The sequence below is a fragment of the Carlito syrichta genome, unplaced genomic scaffold (genome assembly GCF_000164805.1).
Source record: "Carlito syrichta isolate Samal-C Ts95f unplaced genomic scaffold, Tarsius_syrichta-2.0.1 Scaffold314152, whole genome shotgun sequence".
NCBI lineage: Eukaryota > Metazoa > Chordata > Mammalia > Primates > Tarsiidae > Carlito > Carlito syrichta.
The window spans coordinates 207,143-225,916 of record NW_007258248.1 but is presented as its reverse complement, the minus strand read 5'-3'; the positions used below and the strand labels follow the sequence as shown (position 1 = coordinate 225,916).

At 42.0% G+C, this 18,774-nt stretch overlaps 1 pseudogene; it reads right to left on the bottom strand.

Annotated features, from left to right (window-relative positions):
• Positions 1-12,783: 12,783 nt before the first annotated feature.
• LOC103273741 overlaps positions 12,784-18,774 on the bottom strand; it is a 29,045-nt pseudogene continuing 23,054 nt past the window's right edge.

Genomic DNA, 18,774 nt, shown 5'->3' with positions numbered 1-18,774 from the left:
TGCAAGCCAGATAAATGTGAGGTGAGAATAATGATCTGAGGAGGGACGGTGGGATTATGGGGGTAGGGGGATCTCAGCTACAGCAGTTCAGCCCTTTAGCCATGTCTGCATGGCTCCCCAAGCCCTCCATGTGGGGGTGGGGTAGGATCTGAGCAAGGGTGCTCTCCCTGCCCCTCAGGGTTGCCTGGGCCAGGGAACAGGGAGTAGTCACTGGGGAGGATTCACCTTCACAAAACGTTTAATGACAAGTGGATCCTGAGTTTGGGGTCACAGGATATCCTTTCTATGGACATCCTGTTCCCCTCCCCAGGAGGGGGGAGGTCTACAAGTCCACATCAGTCCTGTGGACAATCTCCATCCTACCCTTCTCAAAGAGAATCCATCTCCAGCCTGGTCTCAGAGCAGCTGCTACCTTTCAAACTCTCTGTTCAAGAACAAAATTTCTCCAGAACTAATAGGGCTTTGCTTTTAGAAGCAAAACAGAGAAGGTTTCTGTGTTTTCTGAGTCCCCTCAGAGATTTTTCTGGATCTGCAGCACTCTCCCACCCAGGTGACTGCCATCATGCAGATTGGTACAAACAAGTAGTGTGTAAAAATGCTCGTTGGGCCGGGCTCGGTGGCTCAGCCTGTAATCCCGTGCCTTTGGGAGGCTGAGGTGAGTGGATTGCCTGAGCCCGCGGGTTCGAGACCCGCCTGGGCAGCGAGACCTCATCTCTACAATAAATCAAAAAAAAATCAACTGGGCATGGTAGCGCATGCCTGTAATTCCGGCTACTCGGAAGGCTGAGGCGGAAGGATCGCCCGAGCCCAGCAGGTCGAGGCTGCGGTGGCCGGGAGCGGCCACTGCACTCCAGTCTGGGCAACAGTGAGACTCCAACTCAAAAAAAAAAAAAAATTTGTAATTTTCTACACACATTTTACATAATGTGCAAACTCAAATTTTAATTTCTGAACACTTTCAGTGAGATTTTTCAGTAAAGTGAATGGACACTGATAGTAACCACTTTGAGCACATATTTAATTGCAGAAGTTAAATGTGATTTGTATTCATCTTATGTTATCAATATATACTGAATATTACAATTTTAATACAGTTTTTTCTTTTCTTAAAATGCATATACATCTTTTGGCACCCTCTGTATATAAGTCCCTGTGACAAAGGACAAAAAGAGTGCCCAGGCCCACTTGTAATGTTTTACCAACTATCTGGGCTTTTAGTCCAACCTAGCTGACACATAAAATTCACCATCAAAAATTCACCCCTTTGTTGGGAGCCAGCCTTGGAGGCCCACGTGATTGACAGGGTCCTGGTGTGCTGAAGACCCCAGGCTGCAGGGGGAGCCTGGGAAGCTGAGGCCCTTCTGTCTTCCACCTTTGCTGTTTGGTACCGCCGAAGAAATTTTGTGCAGTCATGGAAGAAGAAAATGGCATGTTTATGCAAAGTACCCACAGCTAACCTGAAAATGTCATGGTTCATTTTTCCATTTTCCCACTATGCCACTTGGCCTTTTCTAACATATGCAAGGGTTAAACTTTGAAGCACATCAAAAATGCTTTCTTTCACTTGGTTATACGTTACTAGATATTGCTGAAGTAAAAAATGATATAAGCATATTCACTCCTTATTTGATTTAGAATTATGCAGTTTAGTGTTTAGACATAAGGTTTTTTAGAAGCACAAGTTTATAGTAAGTTCATTATGAATTCATTATAAGTTCTGACACTTATATAGGAGTTATGTAGGTGGTTTATAATACTGTTTTCACAGATTTAGGATGAAGATTAATTATTAAGGTTTTTATTTAACTCAATAATTAAAATTCTAAGTTAACGTTTATAGAGTGGGTTTTCACTGAATTCATAATATGTTAATTAGATACTTTTATGATAATTAACTAAATACAGAAAGTAACCTTGGGGGCCTGGGAAACATCACTAAAAGCTACTTTTGAGTTTTCTTTAGAAATAAACACTGCAGGATAATAGAAAAGTAATGGAGACACCTGGACAAGAAAGGCGATTACGAAGCTTTGAAGGTCATAGAAGCCCAAAAGAGAAAAACTCCTGCTACATGGAGAACTTTGCACCTGGAAACTTTCTTGAGACATTTCAAGGACTGTAATTCAGGACTTTGAACTAAAATTATCATTTTTGGCTTTATGATAAAGACTCATTAACTAAAAGTAGATAGTGTTCTTGGCTTGTTTGTCGCTTCTAGACCGCTAGATGGTGGTAACTTTTAAAGCATATGTACGTGAAGGAATTTTCTTTGTCTTGCCCCTTTACGAATGGTATAAAAGCTCTGTGTTAACTAACATTAAACGTCATCTGTTCAGGAAGCAGTATAATGTTTTCATCTTTCTCCTATCCATCTCTCCTTCAGGAAACCTCATGACCCTAGCAGGGGCAGGAACCCCGCACCCCTTGTCATCTGAAAACATGTATCTCCTTCAAACATATTAATCCTTAAATAAAGTCAATGACACAGTCATAATTCTGTTTATTATCATACATCTATCCTACCTACACGAAAAACTCACTGATTTCTTTTTTGGATGAGGAGGCAAAATCCTTAAGTAATGTCTGATCTTCTCCCAATATCCAGTAACTTAAATATTATTATATAAAATTAGCAATACTAACATGCTGATATAGGTCACTGTATCTTATATGATACGGGAGAAAGCAAAGAAAACAAAGGTCACACACACATAGATACATAACATGACAATATAAGGAGAGAATACTCTTGACATTTGTCCTTTCTGTAATTTGTAATGTGGTTGAATCTGGGGTTGTAACAGCCTTTTTCTACTAACCATTCTGGTGTTTTGTTTTGTTTCGCTTTGAGACAGAGTCTCACTCTGTCCCCAGGCTGGAGTGCAGTGCAGTGGCCTATCATAGCTCACTGCAGCCTTGAACTCCTGGGCTCAGGTGATCCTCCAACCTCAACCTCCCAAGTAGCTGGAAATACAAGCATGTACCACCACATCCAACTAAGTTTTTGTATTTTTTAGAGATGGAGGTCTCGTAATGTTGCCCAGGCTGGTCTTGAACTCATGGGCTCAAGTGATCCTCTAGCCTTGAACTTCCAAAGTTGTGGGATACCAAGCGTGAGCCACCACACCTGCATCCATTCTGTATTTCCTTTGCCTTCTGTTAGAATCTCAGCTGGTCTTAATTATTCATATGGCACGGTGACTCAAACCCTCACTCATAAAAGTTTTGGGCCGTTTGTAGTTCTACCTGAATTGGTCTGTTGTAGTTTTCCATTGATCTTAATTACAGGACACAGTAATATTAAAGATACTTAAAGAGTTTTCCATACTGCAGGAATACTCTTTTCAACCTACATAGTGTGTATCTGTCCCATCATTATTATTTTCATTTCTCTTTGGTAGTCTGCATCTAGTACCTCACTCAACACCATAACTCCTTTCCTGGTTTACGTACTTAGAGGCATGAGGAGATCAAAGTGACTAGTGGCAATCTTAATGTCCAATTCAATGGCACCCTTGTTGTGCGACCTGGTGGAATCATTTCTCCCTCTGGAACAAAGACCTCTAGTCCAGCAGATCATAAGGTTACGAGAAGAGGAAGCACAAATTTTGCTGGTGATTCAAGTGGGGTAACAGTGACTAGTGCCACTCCCATTTCTATCCCATGATTTCTGGACTTGTGAATCCTGGTTATAAGAGAAACATTATCATATTCGGGAAGCTGATTCAGAGCATAGTTAGTCAAGCCTTGTGGTGAACGTTGCCCCAGTTCTACGGCTATTACCTCCTACCTGACCCCATTAACTCAGTCTTCCAAAGACCACTCTACCCTTGTATCAAGCCAACTGCTTCATGATGAGGGAACCGTTGTGAGACCCTAAATTCCATGAGCATGGGTCCATGGTCATATATCCTTGGTTCTCAAGTGACTTCCTAGATCAAAAGCAATGCTTTTGGGTAAAGATTATTGTAAATAAGGCATTCGATTGGTCCACAGATTGCGATTTTGGTAGAAGCATCGCATCTAGGGAAGTCTAATTCATATCCAGAATGTCTATTCCTATAATAATATGATGCCCCTTCCACGGTGGAAGGGATCCTATGGAATTAACCTGCCACTAGGTGGCTAGCTAATAACCCCAGGGAATGGTGCCATATATGTCACTCAGTGTCATTTTTGCTGCTGGCAGATCAGTCACTCAATCATGGCCACAGCAAGACCATCTTTGTTGAGTGGAAATCCATGTTGCTGAGCTCATAATAGCTCTTCCCTGTTACTATGGCTTCTGTGATCATGAACCACTGGGTGATAACAGAGGAGGCTGGGAAAGAGGGTGACTGGCATCCACAGAACAGGTCATCATATCTACTTGATTATTAACCTCCTTCTCTTTTTGAGTTTACTCTTTGTTAAGCATTCACAGGGGATCAGTGAATTAGTAACTAATTGCACACATTGACCTTTTTCTCATGCAAAGTGAACAATCTGGTGCACTGTTGGAAGCTCTGCTATTGAGAAGATTGGATTTCACACTGTCTTTCAGAGAGGGACAGTGTCTGTATATCATGCAAGTTCATAGCCAAATCAGGCCTGAGTATTCTGTTTCTTTGTCAAATTATCTTATAGAATTCACCATTATGCCTGCAGGTGGAATGCTGGAGAGGAAAGAAAGAGTAGTAGAGAGCAGTGCAAACCATAGGTATCTGGCCATTTCTTTAGGCAAATTTTTTATACCTCTTGTAATCTTCAGGCCCAATGAAATATACCTCACTTTATTTTAATTATAGGGTGCTGTTGTGCATATGTAACTTTATGTCTTTGTGGGTTAGATAACATTTAGTTTATGATGGACAGCTGAGATCACATGATAAATTGGTAGTACCTAGTTAAGCATTCAGACTCTACAAAGACCCCTTAGTTGGCCAAGATCTGCTTTTTCAAAGAGGAGTAATTATTTACAGAGGATGGCAGGTCTTTGCTCCAAAATCCTAAGGGCCTGTTCTGTGACTCACCTATAGGTGCATCCAAAGGTTCCAAATAGAATCTTCTATGCCACTGATACTTCAAGATAGTTTTATCTACTGGATTATTTGACCCAAGTGGTAGAGGAGCTCACTTGGTAATCTGGACCTATTACAGAGCTGTCCCTTGTTCTGGGTCCCACTCAAAACCACCAGCGTTTTTTGGTCACTTTGAAATTGAGCCAGAGTTACACATCTAGATGAGAAATATGTTGGTTCCCAAATCCACTAGGAGTTGTATATCTTTGCTAGTTGCAGAATAAGACAGATGCAACACTTTGTTTACCTTAGAAGGGATATATCAGCACACCCCACACCCTTGGTTCCCTGAAAATCCTCGAGGTAGAAGGCCTGTGAATTTTTGCTGGGAGTTATTTTCCTCTCTCTGACATGTAAATGTCTTATTAAGAAGTCTAGAATACATGCTCATCTTTGCTCACTAGGTACAAACAGCATAATGCCAATAATGCCATGATCCATTGTGATGTCTTGGAGAAGGGAAAGATAAAGCTCTTGTAAACTAAATCATGACCTAGTCCTAGAGAGTTAATATATCCTGAAGTAAGACAGAGAGGTGTGTGGCTGGCCTTGCCAGCTGAAAGCAAGTTGCCTGTGGCGGGCTTTGTGGAGCAAGAAGCATCTGCCAGATTAATAGCTGAATTCTAGGTCCCATTTACTCATGCAATGAAACGACATAGGTGAAGCACCTGCAATTGGAGTTCCCATCTGGTACAGCTTATTGTCATCCATTGTCATTTTTTAAGACCCGTCCATCACCTGCATAGTCCCAATAGGCAAGTTCAATGTAGATTTGGTGGGAATCACCACCATCCTTCAAGTTACCTATGACGGAACTAATTTCTCACATGCCTCCAATAATGTAATTTTTTTTTTGCTTTACTATGTTCCTGTGTCAGGGCAGTTCTAATGGCTTCCAGTTGGCCTTTCTCATGGTAACAGTTCTCAATCCATAACTCAGAGAACAAAATAAGGAAGAAAGAGAGGAAAAAATCAAAGGAGGGAAGAAAATCAGGAAGAAAGGAGGGAAGCTAGAGAACGAGAGATAAAAGGACAATTCTTTTTGAAAGGAGAATTTTAAATAGTAAATGAATATATGTAATGAAGAATAGAAAATTACCACTAGAATATCACAGTAATAATTACTATAGGCAAGATTCACTATGAGTGCAAATATTCTGGATGCAACTTTATTTATTTTTATTTTTATTCTTATTTTTTTTTGAGTTGGAGTCTCACTCTGTCGCCCAGACTGGAGTGCAGTGGCCGCTCCCGGCCACCGCAGCCTCGACCTGCTGGGCTCCGGAGATCCTTCCATCTCAGTCTTCCGAGTAGCCGGAATTACAGGCATGTGCTGCTACGCCCGGCTGATTTTTTTTTTTTATTTATTGTAGAGATGAGGTCTCGCTGCCCAGGCGGGTCTCGAACCCGCGGGCTCAGGCAATCCACTCACCTCAGCCTCCAAAAGGCACGGGATTACAGGCTGAGCCACCGAGCCCGGCTGGATGCAACTTTAAAGAGAAACACTATATTTGCTTAGCCTCAAAAATATCTCCCTTTAAATATTCCAAGCAACATTTTTCTTTTTCTATTTTTAGAAGACTACTTAAAACAAAAATTATAATGCTTTTTGAAAAAGTTTTATAATATGTAGATGCAAAACTTTTAACATTAGCATAAAAAATAGAAAAGGGGCAGGGCATGGTGACTCCTGCCTGTAATACCAGCACTTTGGGAGGCCAAGGCAGGAAGACTGCTTGAACCCAGGAGTCTGAGAACAGCCTGGGCAACATAGCAAGAACTTGTCTCTGCAAAAATAAAACATTTAGCTGGATGTGGTGGTGCATGCCTGTTGTCCCAGCAATTTCAGAGGCTGAGGTGAAAGAATTGCCTGAGCCCTGGATGTGGAGGCTGCAGTAAACCATGATTGTGCCACTGCACTTCACCCTAGGTAACAGAGCCTGACACCTACTACTACTACTACTACTAACTAATAATAATAATAAAGATATAAAAGAAATAGCAGATATTAAAATATTTTGCTATTAAAATAGCCCAGTATTAACTCTAAGTACGTTGTTATATGTAAAAGGTGCATATCCCTGGAATAACCAGTAAAAATACAAAAGATGATGTTTAAATCACATAAAAAGTTAAATTGAATACAAAATGAATTTGCTGAAGAATGTTCATAGACTCTTTAGTCGTAATAGCACTAAACAGAAAATATCTCAAAAGATCATCAATAGAAAAATGAACCAACCAGTTGGAGAGCACTTGTACAATAGAACACTTTTCAGCAATACAAAAAACCAAACTACTAAAGCACACACCCTGATTCTCATAACCTGGTGCTGAGTGATTCAGCTGTTCATTAAATAATACCTATTGCTAGATATCAGGCAAAATGAACCTAGGGTGGAAAAAAAGTCACAAAAGCAATTTGCTTCTGGGGGAGGCACATTGCCTGCTAATGAACACAAGGAAAATTTTGTGAATGCTGGTAATATTCTATTCTTTTTTGGGGAGTTGGGTTAGATTCTCATTCTGTCGTCCAGGCTGGAGTGCAGTGGCTCGCTCATAGTCACCGCAGCCTTGACCTGCAAGGCTTTGGTGATCCTTCTGTCTCAGCTTTCCAAGTAGTAGGAATTACAGGCATGCACCACCATGCCCAGCTAATTTTTTGATTTAGAGATGAGGTCTCACCAAGTTGCTCAGTCTGATCTCTAACGCATGGGCTCAGGCAATCCTCTCACTTTGGCCTCCTATGGTATTGGGATTATAGGAGTGAGACACCACGCCCAAGCAGAATATTCTATTCTTAAGAGAAGATTGTACAGGTGTATTCATTTGTGAAAACCGTGCAATTGCAAGTTGTGCTTTTCAATGTTTGTGCATCTGACCCCATGAAAAAAGAAGAACTAAAAAAAGAGTCAGGTGAGGGTGAGGAGAATGGGTTAAAGTATAGAGAAAACAAAAATGTCACATGATGAGCAGTTGTTGGGGCTGTGTGACTGGTTTAGTATATAAATCTGTTTATTTGTATATGTTTACAATTTTCTGTAGTAAAATCCTTGCATGAAAAGACAAAGTTAATCCACAATGTTAGCTCCAAGATAGTAGTTACTTTTGGGAAGAGAGAGGGAGAGAGTGAGTCTCAGGAAAGAAGTAAAGTTGGTTCTGTTTCTTGGTTACACGTGTATTTGCTTTGTAATAATTCATAGAATTTTACAAGAATGCTTTGTGTATGTATTTGTGTATGCATGTTATATATAAAAATAAATATTACATATTTTGACAATAATTCTCACTCAATATGGCAAAACAACAGTAGTGTTTTCTTTATTTGGGTCTTTTTTGGGTGTTTTTTTTTTAGTGGTGGGGCATTATTTATTTTTATGGATAGTCATGCAGACTTAAGACTGGAATACAAAAGTGTATAAACCAGTGGTAATAAACTGGGGGTGACCGTTTCAAGTCCTGTTTGTTCTGCTTCTTCTTGGTGTCTCCCCTCTGGGTAGAGGGCAGGACAACTGTCATAGGATGGTCTTCAGGGGAGAGGACCTTCCCACATCAGCTGTTTTCTCAATACCAAAGTGCCATATTTGGGGGTAGTGTGTTCTGATCCCTGTCACCAGACACCATGAAGTTACTGATGAAGGCAGTGGGCCACCAAGCCTGAGAACTTCCTTTCATCAAGAAAATTTGACTTGGTAATATCTTGTGGAACAGAATTTTCCACAAATAAACAGAGCAGTAAACAAAGATCTACCTGACCACTTCTTTTCCTCTGCCTTCAGACAACAGAATTAAAACAGAATCACACCAAGCAAAGTGTGATGAGGTTTATAATGAAGATAAGTAGGAAGTGTTCTCAAAAGAGACACAAATGAAGCGAAGCTTAATGAGTGAACAGGAGTTCTCCAGGCAAAAAAGGACGTGGTTGAGCATCCCAAATCTGAAAATTCAAAATACTCCACTGAGCATTTCCTTGAAGCATCGTGTTGGTACTCACAAAGCTTCCAACTTAAAGCATTTCATATTTCAAATAAAATTAATTTAGTCTGGGCGATGTTACAAGAACTCATCTCGAAATAATGCCTGCCATCCTTCCAAATGTCATCCTCAGAGTGGGCTTGTCTTTTTAGTACACTTAATAATTACTGTGGTCCTCAGATGGCAGCCATAGTTCCAGTGTCCATAATTTTCCCAGCTGATTTCACAACCCATTAAGAAGTCACAACTCAGTCTTGGAGAATCCTTGAGTAAGTTGCTGTGATACTCCAGAAAGATCAAAATATCAGAATCTGGTGCTTGCTGTGGCTGCCATTTAGCTTTTGTAAGGCTGGGAATAGGTTAAGTGTGGCCTCAGTCTTTCATTTAGTAATATGTAGGCAGGAGTTGGCATCTTTACACATATAGTTGGCATCAGATTTGGAATCATTAGCTTAGGAATGTCACAGGCATTTCTGAGACACTTATAAAATGGAAATGTCATTAACTTTCTTCTTCATGCACACTCTCTGACAGCATCTGGTCCCATTTATTTGGTTTTAAATTGGGACATGCCCATTCATGACATTATCAAATGAGTTTTAATATATATATATTTTTAAAACTTTTAAACAAAGGTTACAGGGAAAGAAGAGAGGAAAGGGAGACACGCCAGAGCTGGCATGGGTGAAAGAAACTGCTGGGTTTTAATAGTTTAAGATATAATTTCTGTCTTAATTTTTAGATGACCTCCCTAGGTTTTTTCCATTTGTTCCTCAATTTGGAAAGCAGCTTGGCTTTAAATGTTTGGAATGCAACTGTTTTCCAGCAAATTCCCCCCGCCCCAGGTAATGCTCACCAAGGCCAGGGTACCAAGCACAGTTCTGTGCACACAGCAAGGCAGTTGACAACTGGATTGAGTCAGGAACAACATGAGTAGCAGAGGCTGGTTTTGCACAGGATCTTAAGCAGGTAATGCAGGTAAGACAGGAAGTCCATAACTCAGCAGCAAACGTTTTTCTATTTGAGAAATAATTTTCAATTAGATCACCAAAAGAGGATGGTTTAAAGCTGTGTTCTTAGGTTTGGCTGCACACTATAATCACCTGGAGAGCTTTAAACCTACAGGTTGCCTACATACTATTCCAGGGATTCTGAATAAATTGCTCTGTTACAATTTGGGTTTGGGGATCTTAAAAGCCTCAGAGGTGATTCTAGTGTGCAGCCAGGGTGAGAAGCCTTGATTCAGGGTGAGGTGTGCATTTGCTGTGTGTGAATTGCATGTGTGCTGCTGAGATTGGCCCCATGGGTTCTCCTGAGTTTGGGGTCTTGGAAAACACCTTGGTCCTGTTAAAAATCAAAGAATGACTTCGAGACTCAGCTGTTTAGCTAAACTACCGCAGGAGGAAAGGTCTTCTCAGCAGATCGATCTTTATATTCGTTTTCAGAGCAAGAGACTATTTTAGGTACAGAAGTTTGCTTAAGTCTGTGTTTAACATTCTTGGTAGCTGACAAATAACAACCACAGCCTACCCATTACAGTCAGGGTCAAATTGCAAAATAAAAATTTTGTCTTTAATCTATGTCCTCCACATCTACATTGTCATGGTCGAGACTGTGGACAGATCTAAAGACATAACATTCCCTCTTCCTGGGCTCCATCATCCTTTGTTCACTGTCTGATCTCTGGAAGGTGGATGGGCCCCTCCCAAGTACTGGGTGGACAGCAGTGGTCTACCTGGATTGTTTCTGCTTGCAGCTGCTGCTCTCTCTCAGCGCACCATTTGTCGCACACTTGGCCTGAGGAGAGATGTTGGTATGAAGGCAGTGTTCCCTCAACTCTGATAGAAAAGGATTGCTAGCCTCTTTTCTTCCCAGAGGTTGGGGAGCCAGACCTCAGAGCTGTATTTCAGCGTGACAGTCAATGGTCATGTGGAGCTACTGAACAACTGAAATGTTTCTGCTCTTTTTTCTCTCTTTTTTAAAAAAGTTTAGAGTTGTGGGGTACAAGCAAGGGTTTAACCACATAAGAAAGTTGATTGCAGGTAAGGTTTTGGCTTCTTGCAGGCCTTCTCTCCCTGAGTGAATCAGGTACCCAGTGTGTTGCCATATACCTTTTCTCTCCTTTTTCCCTCCCTCCCTAGCAGTGTCCAGGATCTGTCAATTTCAGGTTTGTACTCGTGCCACCAGCGATCAAGTTCCACTTAGTGAGACAGGAGATAGCTAGAGAAAGGCTAGGCAGACAGGTGAGTCTTCTGGTAACAACTAGGGAAGTTTAGCAGGCCTCTCAGGCTCAGCATTGGTAAACAAACTCCCTGAGAGCAGTAAGCTAGAGCTTAAGTACTCACTGCTGGGATCAAAAAGCAACCAATCAGCTCATCACTAGGCCCCTACCTCCTGCCGATTGGTCCTTAGTACTAACCAATCAGAACAGCAACAGTTCACAGTTAGTGCTAGCCAATCAGCTTGGACTTAGGGCTATATGAGCATCAGGTTTCAGCTCCAGATGGGCACTGTCTTCCGGTCCTCTCCTGGTGTGGGAGCTTTTGTGTCTTCTCAATAAATTCTACTTTCTTACTTTTCGGCTGTTGGTGTCCCTCATTCTTTCTGGGCAGGAAACAAGAACCTGACCATGAAGAGCTGTGACCTGAAGAGCTGCAGAAGATTGTCGGAGCTGAAGAACTATGCACCCCAGAGGCTGGCTTGCCAACCCATGGAGCCAGCTGAACCAGGAGAGCTGCTGGAAGAAGGTGAGCCTCCAAAACTGAGACTCCGAGGGAGGTTAGGCTTGCCAGCCCACTGGACTGTAACACTTTCAGGGCTTGGCTTGCCAACCCCTTAGAGCTGACACTTCCAGGGCTAGGCTTAAACAACCTCTCTGGGGCTTAGCTGGCCGACCCATTGAGCTGACATTCTAGAAGTCTAGGCTGACCTGAAAATCTGCATCATTATGAGCGATAACATGTGGTATTCACTTTTGGTTCTGTGATACTTCACTCTTAGTATGATGGTTTCCAGCTGCATCCATGTTGCTGCAAAGGCCATGTTTTTGTTCTTTTTTTCGGCTGCATACTATTTCATTATATATACCGTACCACATTATCTTTGTCCAGCCTGAAATGTGGCTGCTCTGAACTGAGAGGTGCTGGAAGCTTAAAATACAGAGTTTTGAAATATATTTCATGAACAATTTTATATTAATTAAATGTTAAATAACATTTTGGATAAGTGGACCACATAAATTATTACAATGTCACCAGTTTCTTTCTTTTATGTTACTACCTAAAAACTTACTTCTTTTTAACTTTTAAATTTTTTATTTTAAAGATGTGGGGTACAGCTACCTAAAAATTGAAAATGACACGTAAGTCACATTTTATATTCATTGGACACTGAGATTGCCTTCTTTTTTCAAAGTTCGGGCTGCCTCCTCAAAAGACTAGAAGTCAGATTATGAAATCTGAAACATTAAATAATTATTATACTTTTTCATTTGTAAGTATCACTTAACGATGTGTGTATATATAGGCATCTATCTATCTATATATCTTGCATATATTAGCTATATAAACGGACATAATCTTATATACAAGGTTAAATACAAATGTTCCCCAGGAGGGGCCAGATTCCAGCGCAGCGGGTAAGCCCTGCCTGCTAATGGGTGCAGCCAAAAACCTGTCACTAGGATCATTTATGATCCTATCCGCCATCACCCAGTGCCAGAGTGGATTGGGCCTGGTACTCTACCCAGTCAGATGCGCTGGGCTGGGGACTGTCCAATCAGGTGCGCAGCTGGAAAGGAAGAGGCGGCTTCCGGGATTTGCCGGGGTCTTCGCCTCTGGAGCCCCTCACCCCACCTGGGCTGGCATCTCCACTGCTCCTTCGTTTCAGGAGGCCCAGTTGAGCCAGCCGCAGCCTCTGTCGCCCTGTGACTTACAAGTCCGTAGGAAGGATGTCGGGACACCCGGAAGCCGGGAAATGGTGAGTGCGGGGCGGGCGTCCGGAGGCGGGCGTCCAGAGGCGGGCGTCCAAAGGCGGAATCAGCGAAAGCTAACTGGCGGGACCGGGTCTTCACGGCTGCCCCGGAGTGTTGGACCTGCATCCCCACTGGCAGCTCGGCCCTTAGTCGCCTCCAGCGCAGTGGGGCCGGGTGGGCAGTGGGGCCCGGAATCCTGTCTCGTCCTTGCGCGATTTCTCTTGCCTGGAGCACTCCCTGGTCCTCTCTGCGCCTCCAACCCGGCGTCGCCCAGGTTGTGCGGGACGACGGGAGAATCCTGGGAGGATCATACTCGTGTGAGGGTGGAGGAGAGGGTGCCCCATGGGAGGAACTATTGTCCGTGGCTCCTCAGCTTCATTCTACTTCTGAACATTAAACTCTGAGGCTCCTTGAAGGAAAGGCTTTTATAAGGCTGCAGGAGGAAGCAAACCACATTCAATAACTTTTTGGTTACAGTTTTGTAGTCACCTTCTTTAGACTATCCAGGCGGATAATGCCTGGATGTGAAATCAGCGTTATTGGCAATTCGCAGTTTGTTAAGCTTAAGTTGTTTCTCATCCTTAGTAATTTTCAAGAAACTCATTTGAGTTAGTAAAGTTTCTTTTGGTAGAATCTCAGGACACCTGTCTTTCAGTCTAATTTCTCGCAGTTTAATTATTTTAACATTCTACAGGGGTTTTTCTTTCTTTCTTTGCTTCCTTCCTCCCTCCCTCCCTTCCTTCCTTCCTTCCTTTTCCAGGCCAAGTCTCACAGCTCATGTGACCTCCTGGGCTATGGTGATCCTTCTGCCTCAGCCTACAGACCCATGCTACCACACCAAGCTATTTTTTCTTTTGCAGAGTCAGGATCTTGCTATGTTGCCCAGGCTGGTCTTGAACTCCAGGACTCAAGAAGTCCTCTATCTTGGCCACCCGGAGTGCTGGGATTACAGGTGTGAGCTGATACTACGGGTGTGAGCCACCATGTTTGGCCTTTCTCTAATTTTCAGATGTATGGCAACCAGTGTCTCAAATATATAACTGTGTTTCTACAACCTGTCCGAGGGCCGCTAGTAAATCCTAAATTTCCATTAGCTCTCCCCATTCCCAAATGCCAAATACCCCTGTCAAAATCACAACATTTTGTCTTTTGTGTGTGTGTGTGTGTATATATATATATATATATATATGTGTATATATATTTATTTGTTTTTGAGTTGGAGTCTCACTTTGTCGCCCAGACTGGAGTGCAGTGGCCACTCCCGGCCACCGCAGCCTTGACCTGCTGGGCTCCGGTGATCCTTCCGCCTCAGCCTTCCAAGTAGCTGGAACTACAGGCGCGCTGGTAGAAACGAGGTCTCGCCAAGTTGCCCGGGTGGGTCTTAAACCCGCGGGCTCAGGCAATTCACTCACCTCAGCCTCCCAAAGCACAGGATTACAGGCTGAGCCACCGAGCCCGGCCTGTTTGGTTTTTTAAAAGACTATTTTTTTTTTTTTTTTTTTACCACAAAGCTTTGAGTGGTTCTATTTTAAGTCATTTTTGTTTCTGAAGGTTTCGCCTGAGAGGACAGCAGAGGATAATCACTTGGCACTTTGTTGTACAAAAAATTATTTTGTCTCTCTTCCCTGTCTTCCCTAGGCACACATCTTACCAGAATGTCTTTGTGTTGAGGTTCACTTCTGGGATCTTTATGGGGAGATGTGTTCTCGGCTGTCCTTTCTTTTCTTGGTTATACTTTACTACTGTATGGGGATGACCCAAGATGCCCGCAGTGGCCATGACTCTTGGAGTGTCTAATGAATTTCCTGCCTTCCTGTAAACATAAACACTGAGTTTGAGTGATTTTGCTGATTTTTTTTTTTCAGTTGGAGTCACTCCACTGTCCAGGCTGCAGTGCAGTGGCACGCTGACGGCCACCCCAGTGTCAACCTGCTAGGTATAGGTGATCCTTCTGCCTCAGCCTTTCAAGTAACTGGAACTATAGGCGCATGCTACCATGTCCTACTTATTTTGTGATTTATTGTAGAGATGAGGTCTCACCAAGTTGCTTGGGCTGGTCTCGAATCCACAGGCTCAGGCAATCCTTTCCTCTTGGCCTCCCAAAATGTTGGATTAGAGACTTAAGCCATCACACCCAGCAATTTTGCTGAATTATTAAAGCACTGGGTTTTTTCTCATTTAAAACTAAGTAAATAACCATGGCCAATAACCATAGATGGGAAACAGAGACATGGGCCAACAGTTTCTAAGAAAGGTCAATCCTGATCCTGCAAAATGAGGTCATGGAAGGCCCAGTCAGTTCTTACTCAGGAGGTTCTTCTGCAAGTGTCCCAGTCTTTTTACACTAGGCATGGGAGGAGCCTTTACACTGAGATGCTATAGAGCCCTGGAAATCTGGGGATCCACAGGCAGGTGTGGTTGGGGTTGTGATAGAATTAAAGGTGCTATGCATTCTCTGAGAATGTAATTGTTACTGTCCTGGACTGTTTCTGGAGATTCTCAAATGAAATAAGATTAAGTTTAGGTTAAACATAACTAATACAAAGGAATATTGTCATAGAGGAATAGCACCAAGCAGAAGATCTTCAAGCATCTCAAAGGTTAGACAGACAAGGGCTTCATATCACGGAGATAAATAAACAAGAGTAGAACGAAGATGGGAAGAGGGAGGGCAAGACAGAGGATTGCAAAATGAGGTCCCAGATTAGAAATATTTCACGCTGAAGTCAACCTGTTCTTAGGAAGGTCATAGGAGGGTTGTATGTTGTCTCATCCTGTGGGTCGGTCAGAGTTCAAGGGTCTGGAGAAAGAGACACTTAAGCAATGTTTGATTAGCAAATATTTTGTTTTGATCACTGAAGACCAAACAGTTCATGTAATCATGTATATGGCAAAAAATGAGTCTGCTGGAGTCTGTGTCAGGCTTTGTGATCTGTGAGTGAGAGAGCATCATCAAAGTCATAATAGAGTGTTTCTCTGCAGGAAGCTGCTCTTGGGAACACAAAAGAAATGGGGGACTTCCTTTAATCACCGCTGTTCACTAGGATTATCTATATTTCCAATCTTCTCCTGCCACTTTCTCTTGCATTTTGCATCTCTTTCACTGGGCTGTTCTTGAGTTGTATTCCTTATAATAAATTGGTAAATTTAAGTGTTTTGCTGAGTCCTCTAGGGAAGTCTATCAAAATATTAGACAACTAGTTCATGTTAAAGAATTGGTGGTCAGCAAGCTTTACAAATTTGCTGTCAGAAGTGTTGTTAGGACATCACAAGTCCAAACATTAAACTGACTCCAGGTGAGTTTGCTCACTGGTCAGAATTGAGACCCTGTAGAATAGAGTGTTTCTATCCTGTGAGAATGGAACAGCAGGCTTATTGAAACACTCAGAGTTGAATTTCCTAGCTGTTAATGTTTCTTTTGCCCACTATCTAGGAGTGAGCCACCTTAGGCTATATATTCACTTTGAGAGTAGTCCTCCAAGTTTGGGAAAGTGTTTAACTTAGTACCTTGTGAACCGTGGGTGAAACAGGCTATTTGCCTGAGCTGCTGCTTTTTATAACATCGTCCTGCCATCTAATGTAGGTTTGCCCAAATATTTAAGAATTAGATTTTATGATTTGAGTTTAAGATTGTTATTTTCTTGCTTGAAAATCTGAGTCGATTGTGTGACATGAACTAAAGAAGCAAAGAGAATTCTTGAAATAAATTCTTTGTTTTATGTTGATTTAAAAATAATATTACTCTCCGTGGCTCACCATCCAGGTGAATACACAGGCCTCAAGCAGTTCTGGTGTCTCTGTGATCTCATCTACCTTCTGTACCCAGAGGTGGCCACAGTCCTGATTGTTTCTGTAATGTCTTTCTTGTTTAATCATCTGTCATGAAGCAGGCTTTTACTTGGTTTTTCCTCTTGTGAGTTTTCAGTCATTTAATGTTATCATGAACATGCCCTTAATATTATGCTGAAAATGATTTTTATGGTTTCCTTACCTCAGTCTGTTGCATGCAGGCTATTGTCTGAGGCTGTGGTCACCTAATATGCATTTCACTCTTTAGGGACTTGATTTGTATCAAGTTTATATTTTGATGTTGTTGGCAATGTCATTCTTGATTTTGTCTCCACATGCTAATGCTTTATACATCTGTTGATCTAAAGACAGAAACTGGGGCACAAAATACAATTTTAATGAGTTTATTGGTGTCAAGGGAGGACAGCTGCCTGGAGTACTCAAACCCAATGGATATGAGCTCCATTTGGTCTTTGTTACAAGCTAGTTTTCAAAGGCAAAAGGAGAGATAGGTGTGGGCCATTACATAGTTATTTGTCAAGAGCTCTTATTGATTTACAGAAACAACATGGAGTACTGATTGGCTGGACCTCGTTGAAATATAGGGCATTGGTTATGGTGTCTAGTGTGTGGTATTGGTAGGTTGACTACTAGCTACTTGTGATGTCAGTCTAGAGTCCACATAGCAAGTACCTTCAGGAGATGATTATTTGGCTCAACAATCTGTTGTGGCATTGGATCATGACTCCGTGACCATTTCTGTGCTTCTCTGGCCATGATAATTTTTTAGGAGGCTTGAAGTTTTCAAATAAAGTTTCTTTTATGTCTAATTTCTCCTCTTTTGATCAAAATCTTTGTTTTTGGAAGGCTTGATGGTCAAAATCTGAATATCAAGATGACCCTCATTGCCCGGAAGGCTCATTCCACCATTGTTCTGTGTCACATCAGATGGAGAGGCAGAGGATACATCTCAATGGGAACTTTAAGAGCACCAAAAGTCAACTTGGGATGGCACCAGAGGGTGGTAAAATGAGGCCTCAGTGAAGTTTACATGCTGCTTATCCTTTTTCTTTAATTATCTCTAGTATTTGGAATACCATGATGTTAATTTTCTTGGAAGAATAAATTGATTAGAGATTCATAGGGTTAATGACTCAAATACTAGAAATACAGTGCATATTAGGATTATAAAAGGAGCATTTGTATGACAGGACAACAACAACAAATCTATTTCATTAGTAAGCCTACTGAGAACAGCGCAAAGAAAGTGGGTGTGGGAAAAGATGGAGGAGAGGAAAGAGTCGATTATGCTTTTGTCTCATGGTATCTGGAGGATGGATTTTTTGTCCTTGTTTGGTACCTGGGGAGATAAGCTTGCAGTGGAAGATTGTCAGTGTGACATTTAACAGAACTCAGTTGAGGGAGTTAAAGTTAGATTACAGACATAAGGTTACAATTTGCATGTGCTTGTTTTCTTTGGGGATGAAAGATTTAGGGACAAGCAAGGGATTTCCTTGTGGGGGAGAACTGCCATCCAGAGAGGCATAAGGCACTTTGTCATCGTGAAAACGTGAATATTGCTGTGACAGGGCTATGATATTACAGCAGCCTGTTTTTTAAAAGAATTGTCATGTTGCCTACTTGGTTCCCAGGCTGAACTCTTCTCTTGGCATAAAGAGAATGGGGTCTTGAGATTTTATTTTCTTCTATAGGAATAAAATAGTTCTCTTTCAGTTCCACCATTGTTTGTCTGAAGTTGGAGATGATTTTGTTTTCTTTCCTTTTTTTTTTTTTTTTGAGTTGGAGTCTAACTGTGTCACCCAGACTGGAGTGCAGTGGCTGCTCCTGGCCACCGCAGCCTCGACCTGCTGGGCTCCGGCAATCCTTCCGCCTCAGCCTTCCAAGTAGCCGAAATTACAGGCATGCGCTACCACGCCCGGCTGATTTTTTTTTTTTTTTTTATTGTAGAGATGAGGT